The sequence below is a fragment of the Chaetura pelagica genome, unplaced genomic scaffold (assembly GCF_000747805.2).
Source record: "Chaetura pelagica isolate M959 unplaced genomic scaffold, ChaPel_1.0 scaffold145, whole genome shotgun sequence".
NCBI lineage: Eukaryota > Metazoa > Chordata > Aves > Apodiformes > Apodidae > Chaetura > Chaetura pelagica.
The window spans coordinates 1,149,582-1,156,533 of record NW_009953332.1 but is presented as its reverse complement, the minus strand read 5'-3'; positions in this window follow the sequence as shown (position 1 = coordinate 1,156,533).

Below are 6,952 nucleotides of genomic sequence, written 5' to 3'. Positions count from 1 at the left end.
CAGCAGGAACAAAATGTAGACTCTCTGATTTTCTACAATGTTTACATAAATATTTTCTTCTGAACTAGAATTCTGGGTGGAAAGAGTCTTCATCAAACAATAAACTCCAAGACTTGAGCTCTAGAGATCCCTCCAGATGTGACAAGCCCGTAGGAATACTGCAAGACTGCAAGTGAATTAAAACCAGTGTTGGTTCCCTACGCTATGTGTTGTGCAGTTTAAGACTATGTGCTATAGGGACAGGACAGTCCAGTCCCTTTTCCAGCAACAAGCTCACCAAGAATGGTTTTAGTCACTGTCAAAAGAACTTGGAACAGACCAAACAAATGAGACTTGACATGGAAACCTGGGAATGAAAAATTGGTATAAAGAGAGCCTATAAAATCTAATTTCTGTGCTGTAATTTTTTGAGCAAATTATTGAAATGTTTTACTACTGAATCAAAATCACAAGACAGAATTAAATCAAAACAGCACAGGTAAAATCTGACTAGGTGTTCTCCTTATGCAAATCCAAGAAAAATACCAACATGAAAAACAGTAAGAACAAGTGTTGGAAGTGAACTAGGTATTAGCCTTAATACTACAAGAAAAACAGAAGCTTGGAGTAGGTGCTCACCTCAGGTGGAATTTTAATCTCAATGTTATTGTGACATCCGCACTGCAATCCACCCTTCATGCAGTATTTTCTTGCATGCCCATTATAAGCTTGGTACAGGACTCTGACAGTGAAACAGCTTGATGACACCATCTCAGCGTGCACCAGTAACCTTAGAGCTTCACAGCAGTCTCATAACTGTTGTCTAAATTATACCATTGCCCTATAATTCTTCAGGAGCTACATGTACAGTATCGTTTACCAGATTTATGCCACTATATAGCTCTCTGAACTGGTAAAATTCCTAGCCAGCCATCACAGCTAGATTCTGGCCCCCTATCATTATGATAACATCAGTTCTCGTTTTCATCAAATGTCTTCTACAGCTGCAGGAATTTTGAGTGAGGCCTTACTAGTCTAGGAAGTTCATCCAACAATAGCAAGTCCCAAATCTTTGAGAAAAATATTTTATTTACTTGCATTGTGGACAATTCTGAAGAGAAGAAATACGTAGTTGTCCACTTTGAATGGCCTTGAAACAACTCTTTCAATGCCTTTTGGATCATCTTTTATGTTCATAAGAACACACCCCAGGTCATAACCATGGAAGAATTTACTTATATCACACTGGCCAGAATGAGCTGAACATACCAACACATACCCGTATCAAAAGGGACAACATTCATCAACTCACAGGAAATATTCAGTCCCATAACCAATGCATGCTGAATATTAATTTTTTTGAAGTTTATTTATTGCTTGAAAGGTAACTTTCCCCTTTGGAATACGAAGCATGTCTGGCAAACCTAATATGTGTAGGGATAGAGAACAGTATTAGAGAGCAGAGAGCCATTACCCCACTGCCAGCATGCCCTGGTTTGGAGCTCTTCCTATGTGCACAGATATGCTGAAGGGACTCAGGCCAAATTCCGTAAGAAGGCCAAGTCCTGTTAGGTCTAAGGATGAAAATATTATGAAACTCCTCCAGCCACCTTTTCAAAGCAGTATCTTATTGTAGATTTGCTTATTTCTCATCAAGACATGTGCGCACATACCACTTTGCATCACTGATGGTAGCAAAAGCATCCAGGAGTGTGGAAATACTGAAACTTGGCTGAGAACATTGGCTCTGCTGCAGGCAAACCTACATGAAGTTAATTGTTGCCAAAGGGCAAAATTACTAAAAGAGCTCAAAGTGTTGCCTCAGGAGCTCCAAAATTCTGGGTTTTTTTGAGAAGTTGTGAACACCCAGAAGTAAAAGTTGAGATAAAAGCATGATCTGCCTTCAGCATTGTCAACCTGCTTCACCCTCCAAAACATTATCCACAAGTAATTAAAGATTCTCCTCTGTAGTTCCTAAGCAGGACAAGACTTGCCCTCCTGTCCTTGCTTGCTGGTGATGCAGGTAGGAAGCAACACTCTGACAGAGGTTTAGGATGTAAGATGTCAATAATATGTTGATAAACTTCCACCTTCCACAACATGGGGTTTTGCAGATCTCTGTCCCATCCACCACTCTTAACAACTTATTTTCAGCCAGCCCTACCCCACATTAGACTGTGGAAATTTCTGGAGTCTATTAGTGACTATCTCCTGTTGAAAATTCTTCAGTCCAGTGATTACACACAGCAGTTGAGAAGAGTGCAGTTACAGATGGCTACCAATGAAACCCAAAAACGGAAACCTTAAACATCCTACACAATAGCCCTTCATGGGTACTCTAGTTCTGTCTCTTAATCAAGACCAATTAAAGTTACATAGTCCACAAAATGTGAAGTTTGAGGATCTGGCTTCAAAGTGGTTGCATAAAACTGGACATAATTTAAAAGATTAAACAAAGGCACCACATTTTCTATGAAGAGAACTTTCCTTCATTCAACTAATACTTGGGCTTAAGCTTTTAAAGCATATTTAATGATAATACAGATATGGTGAGGAAACAAACAGTATCCAATTATTAGTTTCCAATCCTACCTGTTTATTTAGAACATGATGAGCACTGAACTCTGCTCAGAGAGAAAAGATGACACTTCTCATCCCAGGAGGCCTCCACGCAGAGATATCTCGAACTCAGTAGTAAACTGATTACACAGGTGATTCTTCTGGTTCTGGCAACCAGAAAAAAAAAAAAAAGCAGAGTATTTTTAGCATGGTGCTTCATTTCATGTTTAATGGCATCCCAAGATTTATCAGCCTGTCAAGTCAGAAAGAAAGGACACCTTGTTAAAGAGAAGCACTGAAACAAATTTCCTCATTAAGTAATGTATCCCATATTTTTCTCCTATTGCTAGTAGGATCATTTTTCACCCTGTGAGTTGGATAACTCAGAGTCAATCATTTTCTGATTTACATTAGGCTATCTCCATCACTTTTACCTTTCTACTGCAGTTTTAAGTGATTTCTTCTGGGTCTTCTTATAATTTCCATATGACTTCTTATCATGACATTGATAGAAAAACTAGATCAGTAGAAAAACTGATTGCTTTATGTATGGACACCTTAGTAGACTAGTGAATCTTAGTGAATTTTGGTTTCATCATTTTGAGACTGCTGCTGAAGTTTAATTACATTTCCCATACCATCTGGGAATTGCTCTCAGTTAGTCATACTTGTCCTTAAACCTGTTCTGTTTTTCATCAAACGCACCCCAGTGTTTTTGTTCAACAACTTCAACAACTCATCTTCCTTTCTACAGCCTAATTTATCTCTTGCCACAGCCACAGATGCAGGATGAATGACTGATACCACATAATTCTATATTATATCTTAATGCTCTTGACGTAATTGTCTGTGTAACACCCTCCAGGAATACAATTTATTTGTAACCTTAATGAAGAACATTGATTCAAGAGTGTCAAAATTAATTGAAAGTAAACCAGTCTTGTTCAAACACATCCTCAGTGTTGCTGTTCTCCAAAGCTAAACATCCTTGGAGTAATTAAAACACATGTGCATCAAATGTTTGTGAGATTTGCCCTTTCTGACAGTATCTGCTTTGTGCACATTCCTGGCTACTGATACAGCCAGTGGATGGGCTAATTATGGATAGATATTTGCAACTGAGTGTTCCCAGAAGCAAAACTGAGATTATCTGTCTGACTGCATATAATCACCAGCTCATCACTGCTAAGCAGAGTTGGAAAAAACAACAAAACACACAACAGAGGTAGAAAATACCCTCAGACCCAAAATACTGAACAACCTTGATCACCACCAGAGCTCAGGTGTCTTGTTGAAAGACAAACAACAGGAGCCTAATGTTCAATGAAAGCAACTAATTACAACAGACCAGTGCAGGAGGAGGTGAGGGGGTCCAGATGGTGGCAAATTTCAGCTGTTTAGTTTTGGGGTTTTTTTGTGCAAATGGAAAGCATGCCATTTGAGTCTTTAGGAGGGAAAAAGAAAATGTACCCACATATAATACTGAGCATGCTGTGCTTCTAACCAAGTGTGAGCAAGTCAATGGTGAGGGTCTGTCAGACACTATCCACAAGCTTGGATGAAGATGTCCTTGTATAATCTGGCTTTAACACACAGACACACACAAAATTCCCATGGCAGTTCCCATGACAAAACCTGAGCCGTAGTCACTCAAGGTTGGAATTTTTCTTTATTCCACTTCTGTTTAATTAAAAGAAACTAACCAGATCAAACTCTGCCCGTAACTTGTAAAATTACCTAGAGTATTAACAGGCGGGAGGGAAAATGAGACCAAACAAGCAAGAGAAACATGCACTTATATAAAACATAATGAAGGGCTGAGAGATTTGCTCATTAGAGTCTAACAGCAACAGAACATGATTACAACAGCAATGTGCACACAAATACTAGTGCTAGCACATTTCACATGGCCAGCACCTGATGGACAGGCAGTCAAACAGCAACTGGGAATTAACTCTATGTTGCAGGTCACAGCTGAAAGCTTACACTAGCCTTGCAGCTGTCAATTGCTTCCAGCCCAAGATGCATCCTTATAAGCAGGATAATCATACCTCTGCTCCCAACCCTACAGTCACAGTCAGTGACTGAGCGACCATTCCTGAGCAATGAAATCAGCTTACAGCTACCAGGTTAGCTTTAAGGGTTTTAGCATGGATGAGTTCCTCCTGTGCTATTGAAAATACTTTGATCTCTCTGGTTTTAGTACAGAACAAAGTTAAAATAAGCTGCTGTAAGGGCACCTATCCTTTTATGTTGCAGCTGAGCTATGTGGATTGACAGGTTACAGGCACAAGTAGGAGGAAAGCAGGAAGGGGAAGATTAGCTACCACATTCATCTTCCTGCCTGCCTTGGCATAGACCCATGCAGTAAGTCAGAGAAACTACTTTAGCAGTCATGCTGGGAGGGGAAAAGGAAGAGGTAGGATTAAATTTCCAACTTCTGATGATTTTATTATCTTGAGGGGCCAGTCCCAGAAGACAAAGCCTCTTTTCTCTTATTAATACTCCCATGCACACCAAGTAACTCTTCCCCTCCTCCCCCCACAGAATCACTATCCCTCAGACATGATTTAAGCTGTCAGGCTACAAACTGTTATTTCTTGTGCATGCTTTAGAAGGGGAGTGTCATAAACCACATCCTAGGTGATGGCCACAAGTCTATACCAAAGTCAAGCTCTCTGAGCATGCAGGGCTCTAAGCTGACCCCTTAGCTCTGGACAGCAGCTGGTGCAGAGGCCTGTGGTCCAGTCAGTGCCCAGCAGGGCTTCTCATGAAGCATCCAGGAGGATAACTCCCTGTCAGCTTTGTGGTCCAGCTGCTCACTTTAGCCTTATCTACATTCAGCTGCCACCACCCACCATATCTGCATGACCTCCAGTGCCCGTACAAGTGCCTTGTGCAGGATAGCCTCCCCTGACCAAGGATCTGCACCCTTGCACTCTTCATCTTAGAAAGAGTCACTTTGAGGATCTCTGTAACAGTTCTTCAGGTCTCCAGTGGCATCCAGAGAAGTTATTTTATTCCGTTTCGCAGAGACCTGAGCTCAAAGCTAATCAGAACTTAGATTAATCTGATGGTTCAAAAAGCCCAAAGGATGGGGCTGCAGGGCTGTCTTCGTGTGAAGATACTACAAGGACTTAGTCAATATCAAGAGGTTAAACAAAGCCTGTATATTTACTAATTCCAGTTACAAAACATGAACTGCTACAGTGTTTTATTACCAAACATTTTAGAGATAAGTGCATTAGATGCTTCTCACAGTCTAGAGCAGATAAGCAAACCACTGTCACCAACCTTGTGTCAGATATACAATTCTGTTTTATTTTTTAAGCCCTCAGAAAAACCAATTACCTTAACCCTAAGCTAGTTAGAAGAAAACTAATCTTCCGGTCTTTAGCCCAGTGAGGCTTGTCAAGCATCTGGCTGAGGGAAACACAAGACTGCCCTTCAGTACAATGCTGTGCCAGAGACAGAACAAGCTTTTCCTGGTTTCATTGCTCCAGCCCTGGCAAAATTCAACTGCCAAAGTCCACCAATAAAATCTCCACCAGGGATCAAATGGAGGTGCTATTGGAGTATTATGGAAGAGTGGGTATATGCAGCAGTTATGCTGCAGCTTGCATATTCAAAGAATTACACAAACACTAATAAATGTTAGGGCAGATCCCTCGTTTACATAATCCATGTTACTCAGTTTCAGCTGAGGGCCATTGCTGTAAGGAAATGAGAAAGGAAAAACCTTCAAGGCGGCCTCAAAATGATGCCAAGACAATGCGAAGGCAAGTTCCTGAGCAAGTTCACACAAAGTAAGGAAGAACCACATGGATAAGAAAGGACTGCAGGCTATTACAGCTCTGACCTCACCCTATGCTGCTGTCTCTCCTGAGATAAAGCACTGGTCAAGTGCAGTAAGAACTGGGACACCAGAACTCAGTTTTGACAACATAAGAAGAGGAGGTCTTTGCACTTGACCTACAATGCACACGTTGGATTATTTCCTCTTCCTTCACATGACTGATGCCAGCTTAATGGAAGAATTGGGCATCAGCAAGGAACACCAAGCTACAGGTATGCACCACCCATTGACCATCCCAGTGCAGCAGTCAGCATTTTTGAGGGTGCAACTTTAAGCCCTCTTTAGGTGCTAACTCTCTGAACTGCACATTGACCTGTGAGAATCCCTGGTTAGATGTCTACTAAAATAACAAAAGGGAGAGCTGAAAAGCTGCACCTGTCTCTACAACTGCATCATACCTCCTGAATGTCCTCAGACCTGATTTCCAGCTGCTGAAGTCCCCAGAAGTTCCTACCACAATGACATGGGGGTGACCATAAGATAATGGCTGAGAGAGTAGCAGTGTTTTATTCCAAGGTTACAAGTCACATCATCTTACCACACAGACACACACAAAAG